The sequence below is a fragment of the Jaculus jaculus genome, chromosome 2 (genome assembly GCF_020740685.1).
Source record: "Jaculus jaculus isolate mJacJac1 chromosome 2, mJacJac1.mat.Y.cur, whole genome shotgun sequence".
Lineage (NCBI taxonomy): Eukaryota > Metazoa > Chordata > Mammalia > Rodentia > Dipodidae > Jaculus > Jaculus jaculus.
Genome location: NC_059103.1, coordinates 34409368 through 34426624, shown reverse-complemented (window position 1 = coordinate 34426624; position 17257 = coordinate 34409368). Strand labels below are relative to the sequence as shown.

The window sequence follows — 17257 nt, the reverse complement described above, 5'->3', positions numbered from 1 at the left end:
GGCTTGCAGTGGAGACCCAGTGGAGATGCCAGGACCATGAGATGGCTGCCGAAGACCTGCCGGCCCCAATGAAGTTTTCCAGGACTGTGAGTAGCCTAGCTGGAGGGGCAGAATTGGAATGCCAGAGACTTGTTGCTGGTTAGAATTATCGGACTTGGAGATTTGTCACTGGCTAGAGTTGCTGGACTTGAAGCTACAGAGTTTGATGTTTGCTGAATGTTTCTTTGCTATGCCCAATGCCATCTATTGCAGTGTGAATATTTATTCTCTGCCACTATGGGTTCTTTGAGGTTATTTGTTGGTATTATGGCTCAGTTAAAAGATCTTGGACTATGGGGATGCATGAACATCATTAGGATTGATAAAACTATGGGGACTTTTAAAGTCAGACTGAATGCATTGTATTTTACATCATGTATGGATATCACTTTATGGGGGTCAGGGGCGGAATGTGGTGGTTTGATTCAGGTGTCCCCCATAAGCTTGGTTTTCTGAATGCTAAGTTCCCAGCGGATGGAGATTTTGGAAATAATGCCTCCTGGAAGGACTGTATTTTGGGGGGCCAGCTTATGGATATTAAAGCCAGTTTCCCCTTGCCAGTGTTTGGCACACCCATCTGTTGCTGTGATCCACCTTATGCTGGCCAAGGGGTGATGTCCACCCTCTGCTCATACCATCGTTTTCCCCTGCCATCGTGGAGCTTGCCCTCGAGCCTGTAAGCCAAAATAAATCTCTTTTTCCCAGAAGCTGCTCTTGGTTGGGTGATTTCTACCAGCAATGTGAACAGGACTGCAACAATGGCTTTAGGTTTTGATCAGCTCTAACAGTTTGCTAGTAGAGTCTTTAGGGTCCTCTATGTATAGATTCATGTCATCAGCAAATAATGATAACTTGATCTCTTCCTTTCTAATTTGTATCCCTTTTATGTGTGTCTCTTGCCTTATTGCTCTGGCTAAGACTTCCAGAACTATATTAAATAAAAGTGGGGACAGTGGACACCCTTGTCTTGTTCCTGATTTTAGTGGAAAAGCTTCCAGTTTTCCCATATTTAGTAATCTGTTGGCTGTAGACTTGTCATAAATAGCTTTTATTATATTGAGATATGTTCCTTCTATTCCCAGTCTCTGTAGGGCTTTAATCATGAAGGGATATTGGATTTTGTTGAACACTTTCTCTGTGTCTAATGAGATGATCATGTGACTTTTGTCCTTCAACCCATTTATATAATGTATTACATATATAGATTTGTGTATATTGAACCATCCCTGCATCTCTGGGATAAAGCCTACTTGGTCAGGGTGAATGATCTTTTTGATATACTCTTGTATTCTGTTTGCCAATATTTTGTTGAGAATTTTGGCATCTATGTTCATGAGGGAGATTGGACTGTAATTTTCTTTTTTTCTTCTAGCTGTTGGTATCAGGGTGATGCTGGCTTCATAGAAGGAGTTTGTTAGAATTCCTTCTTTTTCTATTTCCTGAAAAAGCTTAAGAAACAATGGTGTTAGCTCTTCCTTGAAGGTTTGGTAAAATTCACCAGTGAATCCAAGTGGGCCTGGGCTTTTTTTAGTTGGGAGATTTTTGATAACTGTTCGGATCTCCATGTTTGTTATCGGTATATTTAAGTGATTGATCTCATTTTGATTTAATTTATGCAGGTCATATAAATCAAGGAAATCATTCATTTCTTTCACATTTTCATACTTTGTGGAGTATATCCTTTTATAGTATGTCCTTATGATTTTTTGAATTTCTCTGGAATCTGTTGTGATGTTACCCTGTTCATCTCTGATTTTATTAATTTGTTTCTCTTCTCTCTTTCTTTTGGTCATATTTGCTAAGGGTTTATCAATCTTGTTTATCCTTTCAAACAACCAAATCTTTGTTTCATTAATTCTTTGGATTGTTTTTTTTCTTTGTTTCTATTTCATTAATTTCTGCCCTAATCTTTATTACTTCTTCCCGTCTACTGATTTTTGGTTTGCCTTGTTCTTCTTATTCCAAGGCTTTAAGATGAAGCATTAGGTCGTTTACTTGTGACCTTTCTAATTTTTTTTTAGCATGTCAATATTTTTTTTTATTTTTAAAATTTTTATTAGCATTTTCCATGATTATAAAAAAAAATCCCATGGTAATTCCCTCACTCCCCACCCCCCACACTTTCCCCTTTGAAATTCCATTCTCCATCCTATTACCTCCCCATCTCAATCATTGTACTTACATATATACAATATCAACTTATTAAGTACCCTCCTCCCTTCCTTTCTCTTCCCTTTATGTCTCCTTTTTAACTTACTGGCCTCTGCTACTAAGTATTTTCATTCTCACGCAGAAGCACAGTCATCTGTAGCTAGGATCCACATATGAGAGAGAACATGTCCCACTTCGCTTTCTGGGCCTGGGTTACCTCACTTAGTATAATCCTTTCCAGATCATTCCATTTTTCTGCAAATTTCATAACTTCATTTTTCTTTACCACTGAGTAGAACTCCATTGTATAAATGTGCCACATCTTCATTATCCACTCATCAGTTGAGGGACATCTAGGCTGGTTCCATTTCCCAGCTATTATAAATTGAGCAGCAATAAACATGGTTGAGCAAGCATTCCTAAGGAAATGAGATGAGTCCTTTGGATATATGCCTAGGAGTGCTATAGCTGAGTCATATGGTACATCAATCTTTAGCTGTTTTAGGAACCTCCACACTGATTTCCACAATGGCTGGATCAGATTGCATTCCCACCAGCAGTGCAGAAGGGTTCCTCTTTTCCCACATCCCCACCAACATTTATGATCATTGTTTCCATGATGGTGGCCAATCTGACAGGAGTGAGATGGAATCTCAATGTACTTTTAATCTGCATTTCCCTGATGGCTAGTGACATGGAACATTTTTTTAAATGCTTATATGCCATTCGTATTTCTTCCTTTGAGAATGCTCTCTTTAGCTCCATAGCCCATTTTGTGATTGGCTTGTGTGCTTCCTTTTTATTTAACTTTTTGAGTTCTTTGTATATCCTAGACATTAATCCTCTATCAGATACATAGCTGGGGAAGATTTTTTCCCATTCTATAGGTTGCCTCTTTGCTTTTTTCACTGTGTCCTTTGCAGTGCAAAATCTTTGTAATTTCATGAGGTCCCAGTGATTAATCTGTGGTTTTATTGCCTGAGCAATTGGGGTTGTATTCAGAAAATCATTGCCAAGACCAATATGTTGAAGGGTTTCCCCTACTTTTTCCTCTAGCAGTTTCAGGGTTTCAGGTCTGATGTTAAGGTCTTTAATCCATTTGGACTTAATTCTTGTGCATGGTGAGAGAGAAGAATCTATTTTCATCCTTCTGCAGATATATATCCAGTTTTCAAAACACCATTTGCTGAAGAGGCTGTCTCTTTTCCAATGAGTATTTTTGGCATTTTTATCGAATATCAGGTGGCTATAGCTACTTGGGCTTACATCTGGGTCCTCTATTCTGTTCCACTGATCTACATGTCTGTTTTTGTGCCAGTACCATGCTGTTTTTGTTACTAGGGCTGTGTAGTATAGGTTAAAATCAGGTATGGTGATAACACCAGCCTCAATTTTGTTGCTCAGTATTATTTTAGATGTTCCAGGTTTTTTGTGATTCCAAATGAATTTTTGGACTGATTTTCCTATTTCCATGAAGAAAGCCTTTGGAATTTTGATAGCGATTGCATTAAATGTGTAGATTGCTTTAGGTAAGATTGCCATTTTCTGAATATTGATTCTTCCAATCCAGGAACAAGGTATGTTTCTCCACTTTTTAGTGTCTTCTGCAATTTCTCGCTTGAGTGTTTTAAAGTTCTCATTGTAGAGATTCTTTATTTCCTTGGTTAGGTTTGTTCCAAAGTACATTATTTTTTTTTGATGCAATTGTGAATGTGAGTGATTCTCTGATTTCATCCTCTGTGTGTTTGTTGTTAGATGCAAAAATTTTCAATAAAATATTGGCAAACACAGTACAAGAGTATATCAAAAATATCATTCACCCTGACCAAGTAGGCTTTATCCCAGAGATGCAGGGATGGTTCAACATATGCAAATCTACAAATGTAATACATTATATAAACAGGTTGAAGGAGAAAAATCACATGATCATCTCATTAGATGCAGAGAAAGCATTTGACGAAATCCAACATCCCTTCATGATAAACGTCCTACAGAGACTAGGAATAGAAGGAACATATCTCAATATAATAAAGGCTATTTATGACAAGCCTACAGCCAACATATTACTAAATGGGGAAAAACTGGAATCTTTTCCACTAAAATCAGGAACAAGACAAGGGTGTCCACTGTCCCCACTTTTATTTAATATAGTTTTGGAAGTCTTAGCCATAGCAATAAGGCAAGAGACACACATAAAAGGGATACAAATTGGAAAGGAAGAGATCAAGTTATCATTATTTGCAGATGACATGATTCTATACATAAAGGACCCTAAAAAATCTATTAGCAAACTGTTAGAGCTGATCAAAACCTACAGCCATGTAGCAGGATACAAAATAAATACAGAGAAATCAGTAGCCTTCATATATGTTTGCCAATATTTTGTTAAGAATTTTTGCATCTATGTTCATGAGGGAGATTGGTCTTTTTCTTCTTCTATCTTTGCCTGGTTTTGGTATCATGGTGATGCTGGCCTCATAGAAGGAGTTTGGTAGAATTCCGTCTTTCTCTATTTCCTGGAAAAGCTTAAGGAGCAATGGTGTTAGCTCTTCCTTAATGGTCTGAAAAATTCAACAGTGAATCCATGTGGTCCTGGGCTTTTTTTCTTGGGAGATTATTGATAACTGTTCAGATCTCCATGTTTGTTATAGGTCTATTTAAGTGATTAATCTCATTTTGATTTAATTTAGGTAGGTCATATAAGTCTAGGAAATCATCCATTTCTTTCAGATTTTCATACTTTGTGGAGTATATGCTTTTATAGTATGTCCCTATGATTTTTTGAATTTCTCTGGAATCTGTTGTGATGTTACCTTGTTCATCTCTGATTTTATTAATTTGTTTCTCTTCTCTCTTTCTTTTGGTCAGATTTGCTAAGGGTTTATCAATCTTGTTTATCCTTTCAAAGAACCAACTCTTTGTTTCATTAATTCTTTGGAATTTTTTTTTATTTCATTAATTACTGCCCTAATCTTTATTATTTCTTCCCGTCTACTGATTTTTGGTTTGCGTTTTACTTTTTTCCAAGGCTTTAAGGTGAAGCATTAGGTCGTTTACTTGTGACCTTTCTAATTTCTTAATATAGGCACTTAAGCCTATAAATTTACCTCTTAGAATTGCCTTCATTGTGTCCCAATGATTGTTGATATGGTGTGTTCTCATTATGGTTGCACTCTATACATTTTTTGATTTCCTTCTTGATTTCTTCATTGGACCATTCATCATTTAGTAGTGTATTGTTTAGTTTCTATGACTTTGTGTATGCTCTATACCCTTTCTTGCTACTGATTTGTAATTTAATTCCACTGTGGTCAGATAGAATGCAAGGAATTATTTCAATTTTCCTGAATTTGTTAAGATTTGCTTTGTGTCCTAAAATATGGTCTATTTTAGAGAATGTTCCATGTGCTGCTGAAAAGAATGTATATTCTGCAGCATTTGGATGAAATGTCCTGTATATATCTCTTAGGTCCATTCCTCCTATCACCTCATTTAATCCAGATGCCTCTCTGTTTATTTTTCGCAGGATGACCTGTCAGTTGATGAGACTGGGGTATTAAAGTCACCCACCACCACTGTGTTTGGTGTTATCAGTGACCTTAGTTCTAATTGTGTTTGTTCGATGAATTTGGGAGCCCTCATGTTAGGTGCATATATGTTTTGGATTGTAATGTCCTCCTGTTGGAGTGTGCCCTTAATCAATATGAAGTGACCTTCCTTTTCTTTCTTGACTAATGTTGGACTAAAGTCTACCTTGTCAGATATTAGGATAGCAACCCCTGCTTGTTTTCTAGGCCCATTTGCTTGAAACACCATCTTCCAACCTTTCACCCTAAGATAATGTCTATCCTTTGTAGAAAGGTGAGTTTTGTAGAGAACAAATTGTAGGATCCTGCTTTTTAACCCAGTCTGCAAACCTATGTCTTTTCATTGGGGAATTGAGGCCGTTGATATTAAGAGATATTATTGAAAGGTGTGTATTTATGTTTGCCATTTTTTTTTGTGTGTGTGGTTCCGGTTCTACCTGTGCTCTCTTGTGTTAACTAGTATTTGAGTATTACTTGTTTTTTTCTAGGTTCCTTATATGTGTGCTTTTCCTTTTCTTCAGCATGGAGGATCCTATCAAATATTTTCTGTAGTGCTGGTTTTGTCTTCAAATACTCTTTTAACCTGCTTTTTCCATGGAATGTCCTTATTTCTCCATCTATTTGAATGGATAGCTTTGCAGGATAAAGTAACCTTGGTTGACAGTTGTTATCTTTCAGACTTTGGAATATATCACTCCAAGCCCGTCTGGCTTTTAAAGTTTGTGTTGAATAATCTGCTGTCATCCTGATGGGCTTGCTTTTGTAGGTAACTTGATTTTTCTCTCTCACTACTTTCAATATTTTTTCTTTGGTTTGTGTGTTTGGAAGTTTGATTATAATATGGCGAGGAGAGGTTCTTTCCAGGGTTTTTCAAAAAATATTTTTTGTTCATTTTTTATTTATTTTTTTGAGAGAGACAGACACAGAGAGAAAGACAGATAGAAGGGGAGAGAGAATGGGCATGCCAGGGCTTCCTGCCACTGCAAAAGAACTCCAGACATGTGTGCCCCCTTGTGCATCTGGCTAACGTGGGACCTAGGGAACTGAGCCTCGAACCAGGGTCCTCAGGCTTCTAAGGTAAGCACTTAACCGCTAAGCCATCTCTCCAGCCCTTTTTCCAGGTTTTGTCTGGCTCGGGTTCTAAAGGCTTGCTGTATCTGCACTGGCATCTCTTTCCAAGTTGGGGGAAATTTTCTTCTATGATTTTGTTGAAGATGCCTACTATACCTTTGGAGTGGAATTCTTCTCCTTATACTATGCCCTGAATTCTTATATTTGATCTTTTCATAGTGTCCCGAATATTTTGAAATTCCCACTCAGACTTTTCTATAAGTTTGTCTTTCTCTTTATTGGACTGCATTAGACCTGCCACCTGGTCTTCTAACTTAGATATTCTGTCCTCTCCTTCATCTATTCTACTGGTGAGATTTTCTACAGAGTTTTTTATTTCGTTAAGTGTGTTCTTCATTGCTAGTAATTCTGACTGGTTTTTCTTTATTATTTCTATTTCCTTATTTATGTCTTGTATTGCCTTCGTTATTTCATGAAATTGGTGTCCTGCATCTTCTTTGATTCCTTTGATTTCCTCTTTAAGTTCCTCTTTGACTCCTTTGATTTGTTCTCTGACTTCTTTGAACATATTTACAATCATTCTTTTGAAATCTTTCTCAGGCATTTCCTCTAAATCGTTCACTGGAGGTCATTTCTGATGCATTAATTCTGTTAGGTGGATTTATATCGTCTTGCTTTTTAGTGTTTCTTGTGTTATAATGTATATATTTTTGCATCTTGGATTAAGTTAATGCTTGGATTTTCTTGCTAGCTGCGTATTCTTAGCTGTATCAATTGATTTGATGTTATATATTTTCAGGGTAGGAGCTTAAGGTGTTAGGTGTGGCTCTTAAGACTCTCAGAGTATCTACAAAGGTGTTCCTAGTGGTTGAGTTTCCCTGCTGTGGGAGTATTCAAGTAGGTTGAGTGGAATAAAATACAGGTAGATTCTAAAAGTTAACTAAACACTGTATACATTCAATCAAAAACAGCCCCAAGAATGTATGCAAGAGAACCAGATAAGAACCAGATCCTCTATCAACAAAGAGGTTAAGATTTCTGGTCTGTTGAGGGATCCAAGTCAGCTTGTGACCAAGTGAGACCCTTCCCTGGTGCAAGCCCAGTTACCTTGGATGATTTTGGTCTCAGTCAAGTTGCTGTCTGTGTCGTCAGGCTGCTGTTCTTATTTCTGTAGCTGGGCACTGGCTTTTCCTGCAGGGCAAACCAAGCCTGGCAACTGTGACCCTGCAGATCAGCACACCTGCTGGTGGAACTGGTGCTGCTGAAGCTGCTGCTGCTGGGTCCCCTGCTGCTGCTGCCACTGAAGCTGCTGCTGCTGCTGCTACTGGGTCTGCTGCTGCTGCTGGGGCCGCTGTTACCAGTTCCAGAGCCGCTGATGTTGCTGCCAGACTCTGCTCCTGCTTGGGTCCCACGTCAGCTCAAGCTGGCGTGGCAGGGTCCCAGGACCGCTGGTCTGTTCACTGAAGCTGGGCACAGGCGGTGGAGGAGGGGAGGGAGCCACAGCTACTCTAGTTTTCTCGCTGTTCCACGTGTTCTTCTACCTCATGGTCTGCTCCTCCGTTGGTCACTGCTGCTGTCCCTTCACATTTCTTGAGTTGTGGAAAGCTCCGGTGTGAGTGGAAGCTCCGCGCATCTGGCTTTTCCTGCAGCTGGAGCCGAGTCTGGCGGCTTCCATGGATAATTTTTTAATATTTCTTTTATTTATTTGAGAGAGAGAGGTGGGGGTGCATGCTAGGGCTTCTAGCCACTGTAAACAAACTCCAGAAACTTGTGCCCCCTTGTGCTTCTGGCTTTACATGTATACTAGGGAACTGAACCTGTGTCCTTTGGCTTTTCAGGCAAGTGTCTTAACTGTTAAGCCATCTCCCCAGCCCAAAAATATTTTAACCAATTAAAAAAAACTGGACTAGTTAGATGGCATATTTAAATTTGTAAATACAGGTGGAAATAAAGTGTGGCCTGGAAGAGCAGTGAAAATCTCCTTAAAAATTATAGTTTAAGGGCAGATGCTGCTGCTGCCTCCTTCCAGTGAGGTGAAGAGAGGTCAAGTCGCTCTGTGCTGCCTGACATGGGAAGGCCACCTAGCTTAGCCCAGCAAACCAAACCAGCACTGGACCTGGAGATGGTTCCTGAATGCTTTCTGGGGGAAAAGTGAAGGGTTAATAGCTTCCCCTGAAAGTCAAAGGGAATTAAAGACCTAATAACTATCCCTAAGGCTAGAAGGCCATAAAGAAACAACAGAGGAGTTCAGCCCAGCTCCCCTGATTGATGTACTTACTCCCCTTAGCTCAGATGGCCTTGAAGGACCAGAAAGGGTCTGGGCATTTTCCTTTACACAATCCTGGCTGAAGAAGCCTATTCTGAACAAGAACACAAACAGCAAGTTCCTTATCACTACACCTGGTACAGTGTGTTTTTCCTTCTAAGTCTGAAGCCCAGCCTGACTCAGTGCTTCAGCCTTCATCCCCGCAGGAAGGCTGCTGCCCCTCATTGTTTCTCTCAATAAACTGTCTGTAGAGATCAAGTCCTGCATTCTCTTTTGCTTTTCTCTCATAGTTTCCTTACATTCTGGTGCCATGGCTCAGATAGAAGCCCTCTGGGTCTTTCTGGCTACATACTACCTTTCTCTTTCTCTCTCCTCTCTATCTCCCTGCCAATGTTTCACTCCCTCAGGGACATAAAACTCACTGTGCTCACTACTCTGAACTAAACAGCCACCTGTGACCTGAAACTTCCAGTCTTTCCTGCTTGATACCTGGGGGTTTCTTCCTTTTCTTTTTCTTTCACCCTCTCCCACCGAACTTTTGAACTCTAGACTAGAGGCCTCTCACCATGTGATCCATTGCATTCATACCCTCATCAAAGTACAACTTCAGGTCAAGGTATTCATAGTGGAGACAGCCCACCCCAGACCTTAAAAACTCTGTGAGTTTCTCAGTTTTTGGTCTGGAGACGATCGGAGATTCTGGGTGCCTTCTGTGTACTGTTCCAGTGGACACCCCAAGCATTATAAGTGCAGGGATACTCCCTCCTCTCCCTCCTAATCCTTGGATTTAGTTTGCCTTCCCTGAGCCTGGGAGAAGTCCCTGGTGGCAGGATTGACCACTCTAGTCCTTGTCCTCCAAAATGGGCCCTAAATTATCTGTTCTAAAAGACACTCCATGACATGTCTCAAGGCCAATTTAAAGGAACTCAAACTTCCTGAACTCCTACCTGCCAAATTACTCTGGCTCTCTGTTCAAATTTGGCCACAAATTCCTTAGATAATGGCTACCACAGGCCTAAATTTGGTACTTTTGATATTAATATTCTTATTGATCTTAAAAACTTCCTCAGGAAGCATGGCAAGTGGTGTAAGGTTCCTTACCTTCAGGGCTTCATGGCCCTCCATTCCTGCCCTTCCCTTTGTACTTCTTGTTCTACCTACTAAATTCTCCTCTGTCACCAGAAACCCTCTAAAATTGTGCCCTTTCTAAAACTCTATCTCTCACATATAGCTCTGTCATCTTGCTATGCCTTGCCATTGTCTCTCTCACTCCAAATTCAAGCCATCTCACTAAATCGAATACAAACTCTGCCCTCTTAAAGACACTCCTGTCTTTACTGGGCCTCTTTTACTTCTACATATGGATATCTAATTTCTTTCTTCTTGCTAAAAGTTAAAACCACTAAGCAGCTTCTAGGGTTTTTTCTTTCTTTTCTCTTTCCCCCTTCTTTTCCTTACAAGCTACCAAAAAAAAGTCAACTTTAAATTCACACCACTGGCTGTTGCCCTGTTAAAATTAAGTCCTCACCAATATAAAACAAAACTAAAATCTTAAAAGGGTATCTCTCCATGTTTCATGTTGTCATGTCTAATGTTCTACAACCATGTCATGTTACATGTTCTATGTTTCATGTAGCCTGTCCTTATGTATGACTAAATTTGTGGTCATTAATTATTCCAATGCTTATGGTCATTAAATGTTCTGATGCTCATGTATTTTAAGATGATGTTAAATTATTAAATCTAGGTTTACAATATATTCAAAATAATTAACCTCAATGTTTTTGACAACATGCTTGTTCATGCTTACTACAATAACAGACATATTTGTATACCAAATTCTAATCCTGCTTCTACAAAAAGAGATGTGTTTTGCAATCAGAAAAGACTTTATAAGGTAAAAGATTATTGTAAGGCATGCTATTAAAAAGATATAAAAATGATATGGAAAGGTTATGGGACTTAAACTAAAGAAGGTTTGGGTTGCCAGTGGTAAAATGGATTAACTTAAAAGTTTTCGGGGCTGGAGAGATGGCTTAGTGGTTAAGCGCTTGCCTGTAAAGCCTAAGGACCCCGGTTCAAGGCTTGATTCCCCAGGACCCACGTTAGCCAGATGCACAAGGGGGCACATGCATCTGGAGTTTGTTTACAGTGGCTAGAGGCCCTGGCGCGTCCATTCTCTCCCTCTCTCTCTCCCTCCCTCCCTCCCTCCCTCCCTCTCTGCCCCCCTTCCTCTCTGTCTGTTGCTCTCAAATAAATAAATATAAATTAAAAAAACATGGGCTGGAGAGATGGCTTAGTGGTTAAGCGCTTGCCTGTGAAGCCTAAGGACCCCGGTTCAAGGCTTGGTTCCCCAGGTCCCACGTTAGCCAGATGCACAAGGGGGCGCACGCGTCTGGAGTTCATTTGCAGAGGCTGGAAGCCCTGGCACGCCCATTCTCTCTCTCTGCCTCTATCTGTCTTTCTCTCTGTGTCTGTCGCTCTCAAATAAAAATTTTTTTTTAAATATAAATATAAATTAAATAAACAAAAAAGTTTTTAAAAAAAGTTTTCATTCTTCACATTTTTCTCGCTTTAATTGTTCATATAGTTCAGACATTAGTTTTTAATAAGTTGGTAAGTTTATTTATATTGTCATGTCTCAAATCAAAGTTAAATATACCTATATTTCCTACTGTTAAATTCTGACTACTAAATAAAACCTAAATGCTTAACAAAATCAAGGTTCATTCTTAATAAGCTTTTGTTTATTTAAGCCTTATAAAAATCAGAAATATAAAATTAATATAACTGGCCAGGTGTGGTGGTGCACGGCTTTAATCCCAGCACTCAGGACAAGGAAATAGGAGGATCACCATGAGTTCAAGGCCACCCTGAGACTAAACAGTGAATTCCAGGTCAGCCTGAACTAGAGTAAGACTCTACCTCAAAAAAACCAAAAAAAAATTAATATAACTGACCTTCTAAATATTCAAAAAAAAAAAAAAGAGGGTACCTATGGGGACTGCTGACTCAGGGAAACAGGAAGACAATCAGAATCCAGACAGTCCATTTATAATTAACCATAGGGACAAAAAAAAAAAAAAAAACCTCATAAAAAAAGAAGTTAAAAAAATGGTCATATGAAAAGTCTTATGGTAAGAAGATTTTTGTTGGTAGTAATGAGATGAAGTGACTAAGGAAGATAAACAGCAGAGAAAACTTTAAATGATGGTAAATGTTTGATGAAAAAGATTGTTACAAAGTGGTTACATAGATCATAAGGTAAAAGTATGTAGATGGAGGTATGAATAAAGTATGTAGGCTAAGGCATAAGTAAGCTTAAACAGAAGGTTAAAGACAAAGCTGATTAAGTCTTAAAGTACTTGATCAGATTACAGATTCCTTGAGATATATATGATGACTATTAACCTAGGGCTCATATCAGACTAACAAATTAATGGCCCTGGCTGGTAACAGGATGCTGACATTCAGGTGGTAAACTTAAAAACTTTTACTCATTGATTTTTTTTTTATTGCCAAATATTGTATGCCACATTTTATTTGACCGTGTTATTTAGCCAGCTGATCAATATTTGATCCCACTATCTGGCATGAGTAATTTTATACACATTTCTTCTGGGTATGATTTCAGTTTTCTTGATTAGGGACCTAAAATATCAAAGTCCATTTTCCTAAGAGCTGCACTGCAGATAGTTTTGGTTCCAATCAGCAACGTACAGAGGTTACAAGTTCTCCCCATTTTCATCAACATTTATTATTTCCCTTTTTAATTCTAGTTGTTAAAATGGAAGTGTGAGCTCGAGGGATTTTTTAAATTTAAATTGACAGTTTTCATACTTACAGACAATAAACCATGACAATTCCCTCCCCCACTTTTCCCTTCACAAATCCACACTCTATCATATCCCCTCCCTCTCTCTGTTAATCTCTTTTATTTTGATGTCATCATCTTTTCCTCCTATCATGAGAATCTTGTGTAGGTACTGGTAGGCACAGTGAGGTCATGAATATTAAAGCCAATTTCTGTCTGGACAGTTGTATTGTAAGCATTCCCACCCTTCCTTTGGATAGACCCCGAGCCTTGGAGGGTATGATAGAGATGTTTCAGTCTTGAACACTCCTCTGTCACTTCTTCTCAGCACGATGGTGTCTTTTGGGTCATCCCAGTGCTCATAGCCATCTGAAAAGAGAAGCTTCTCTAACCAAAAGTGAGAGTAGCATTAATAATATAGAGATGAACGTTCAGTGAATTGCTTACAGGGCAGTTTGGTTTTGATTTGCACTTTCCTGATTGACAATGACCGTTGCTTCCTGTGCTAAATGTGGCTTTAGCTGTGGATTTTAACTCAGCAAAAAATGGAGATTTCAAAATTCTTCAAAATAACACTATATCCTTAAGATGTGGCTAAAGCTAGTGTTTTTTCTAATTCCTTCAGATGTATATTGCCTTGAGTAAACATCATTCGGATTGTATCCTCTTCTGTGGCACTTTTGTTGTTTTTAAATTCTTCCCTTGCCCAGTCCTTCAGGTATCTGCGGTCAGAATCATTTGGAACTTGCCTAATTGCTTGCAAAATCCTCCTGTAGACTAGAATTTGTTGACTTCTCATGAACTGCCTCAAGGTCAGCGCCCCCCAGAGGCAAACGGGAAGCTGCCATGTCCACCCGAAGCTCTCTGATTTTTTAATATATTTTATTTATTTATTTGAGAAAGAGAAAGAAGCAGAGAGAGAGAGAGAGGAAAATGGGCATGCCAGGGCCTCCAGCCACTGCAAACAAACTCCAGAGCATCTGGCTTATGTGGGTCCTGGAGAATCAAACTGGGATCCTTTGGCTTTACAGGCAAATGCCTTAAGTGCTATGCCACTTCTCCAGCCCAACTCATTGATATTAATCTGGTCATTATAATGGTTGTGAAAGAATGACTTTAAAGTTCTCAACCAAGTTTGCTATGTTCCTCTATTTGTCAACTTTTAACCCAGTCTGCGAATCTATGTCTTTTGTTGGGGCATTGAGGCCGTTGATATTAAGAGATATTATTGAAAGGTGTGTATTTATGTTTGCCTTTTTTTTTTTTTTTTTTTTGTGGTTCTGGTTCTACCTGTGCTCTCTTCTGTTAACTAGTATTTGAGTATTGCTTGTTTTTTCTAGGTTCCTTATATGTGTGCTTTTCCTTTTCTTCAGCATGGAGGATTTTATCAAGTATTTTCTGTAGAGCTGGTTTTGTCTTCAAATACTCCTTTAACCTGCTTTTGTCATGGAATGTCTTTATTTCTCCGTCTATTTGTATGGATAACTTTGCAGGTTAAATAAACCTTGGTTGACAGTTGTTATCTTTCAGAACTTGGAATATATCAACCCAAGCCCTTCTGGCTTTAAAAGTTTGTGTTGAATAATCTGCTGTAATCCTGATGGGCTTACTTTTGTAGGTAACTTGATTTCTCTCTAACTGCTTTCAATATTTTTTCTTTGGTGTGTGTGTTTGGAAGTTTGATTATAATATGGAGAGGAGAGGTTCTTTCCAGGTTTTGTCTGGCTGGGGTTCTAAAGGCTTCCTGTATCTGTATTGGCACCTCTTTCCCAATTTGGGGGAAATTTTCTTCTATGATTTTGTTGAAGACACCTACTATGCCTTTTGAGTGAAATTCTTCTCCTTCTACTATGCCCTGAATTCTTATATTTGATCTTTTCATAGTGTCCCGAATATCTTGAAATTCCCACTCAGACTTTTCTATAAGTTTGTCTTTCTCTTTGTTGGCCTGTATTAGATCTGCCACCTGGTCTTCTAGCTTAGATATTCTGTCCTCTCCTTCATCCATTCTACTGGTGAGATTTTCTACAGAGTTTTTTATTTCGTTAAGTGTGTTCTTCATTGCTAGTAATTCTGACTGGTTTTTCTTTATTATTTCTATTTCCTTATTTATGTCTTGTATTGCCTTCGCTATTTCATGAAATTGGTGTCCTGCATCTTCTTTGATTCCTTTGATTTCCTCTTTAAGTTCCTCTTTGACTCCTTTGATTTGTTCTCTGACTTCTTTGAACATATTTACAATCATTCTTTTGAAATCTTTCTCAGGCATTTCCTCTAACTCGTTCTCACTGGAGGTCATTTCTGATGCATTAATACTTTTAGGTGGATTTATATCGTCTTGCTTTTTAGTGTTTCTTGTGTTATAATGTATATATTTTTGCATCTTGGATTAAGTTAATGCTTGAATTTTCTAGCTAGCTGGGTATTCTTAGCTGTATCAATTGATTTGATGTTATATATTTTCAGGGTAGGAGCTTAAGGTGTTAGGTGTGGCTCTTGAGACTCTGAGAGTATCTACAAAGGTGTTCCTAGGGGTTGAGTTTCCCTGCTATGGGAGTATTCAAGTAGGCTGAGTGGAATAAAACACAGGTAGATTCTAAAAGTTAACTAAACACTGTACCCATTCAGTCAAAAACAGCCCCAATTATGTATGCCAGAGTAGTTATTATAACAACCAGATCCTCTATCAACAAAGAGATTAAGATTTCTGGTCTGTTGAGGGATCCCAGTCAGCTTGTGACCAAGTGAGACCCTTCCCTGGTACAAACCCAGTTACCTTGGATGAGTTTGGTCTCAGTCAAGTTGCTGCCTGGGTCGTCGGGCTGCTGTTCTGATTTCTGGAGCTGGGCACTGGCTTTTCCTGCCGGGCAAACCAAGCCTGGCAACTGTGGCCCTGCAGATCAGCACCCCCGCTGCTGGAACTGCTGTTGCTTCTGGGTCTGCTGTTGTTGCCGCTCCTGGGTCTGCTGCTGCTGGGGCCGCTGGTACCGGTTCCAGAGCTGCTGATGTTGTTGCTGAACTCTGCTCCTGCTTGGGTCCAGCTCTCGGCTCAAGTTGGCATGGCCGGGTCCCGACACTGCTCTGTTCGCTGGAGCTGGGCTCAGGCAGTGGGGGAGGGGAGGGAGCCGCAGCTGCTCTGGTTCTCTCACTGCTCCACGCGTTCTTCTACCTCGTGGTCTGCTCCTCGGCTGCTCACTGCTGCTCTCCCCTCACGTTTCCTGAGTTGTGGAGAGCACGGTGTGAGGGGAAGCTCCCGCACCTGGCTTTTCCTGCGGCTGGAGCTGAGTCTGGCGGCTTTCTGGTGCGCCCCGCTGCCGTGGTTGGCGGAGCTGCCGGGGCCACTTTTGCCGGCCCATGCAGGCTCTGGATGCTCTGGATCTCTCCTACTTCTCTGCTGCCGCTTCAGTTTCCTATACACCTCACTTTTTAGTAAAAGTGTGCATTTTGCTGAGGTTTTTTGGTCTTTTTTCCCCCCAGGCTGCTTTGGCGTGGTACCTACGCCGCCATCTTAACCGGAAGTTATTTGTCAACTTTTACTATTTAATACAATTACTTTAGCTTAAAAAAAAAAAACAAAAAGGGCTGGAGAGATGGCTTAGTGGTTAAGCGCTTGCCTGTGAAGCCTAAGGACCCCGGTTCAAGGCTCAATTCCCCAGGACCCACGTTAGCCAGATGCACAAGAGGGTGCACGCATCTGGAGTTCGTTTACAGTGGCTGGAGGCCCTGGCACGCCCATTCTCTCTCTCTACCTGCCTCTTTCTCTCTCTATCTGTTGCTCTCCAATAAATAAAAAAAAATTTTTTTAAATTTAAAAAAAAAAACATTGTAACCTTAAGATGGTTCCTGTCTTGTTCATGCTGTTTTACTGGGTGATTATTACTGAGATTATTATCTAAGTCTTATAAAAGGTGATTTTGTCATTGCAATTTTGTTCTTAGGGAAACTGAGGAAACTCCTCCTATCCTAGAAAATCCTGCAATATACAAACACTGTTAATATAGTTTGTCTAGGCTTCATATATTCCACTAGTCATAAATATTGCCTTATGTTACACTAAAAAAATGGTTCAATGATTAAAGGTAGTTGATGAAGAAATTACTTTATGTCTATCATAATGTTTCTAATGTATGTTAAAATCAGACTAATTTAAAAGCCGGGCGTGGTGGTGCATGCCTTTAATCCCAGCACTCGGGAGGCAGAGGTAGGAGGATCGCCTTGAGTTCGAGGCCACTCTGAGACTCCATAGTGAATTCCAGGTCAGCCTGGGCTACAGTGAGACCCTACCTCGAAAAACCAAAAAAAAAAAAAAAAAAAAATCAGACTAATTTA

At 39.6% G+C, this 17257-nt stretch overlaps 1 protein-coding gene and 1 pseudogene across 1 annotated transcript in view; both read right to left on the bottom strand.

Moving 5' to 3' along the window:
• LOC101610564 (zinc finger protein 709-like) overlaps positions 1-17257 on the bottom strand; it is a 77360-nt gene that overhangs the window by 16565 nt on the left and 43538 nt on the right. The gene's annotated exons all lie outside the window — the stretch shown is intronic.
• On the bottom strand, positions 13446-13776 carry LOC123458729 (annotated as a pseudogene).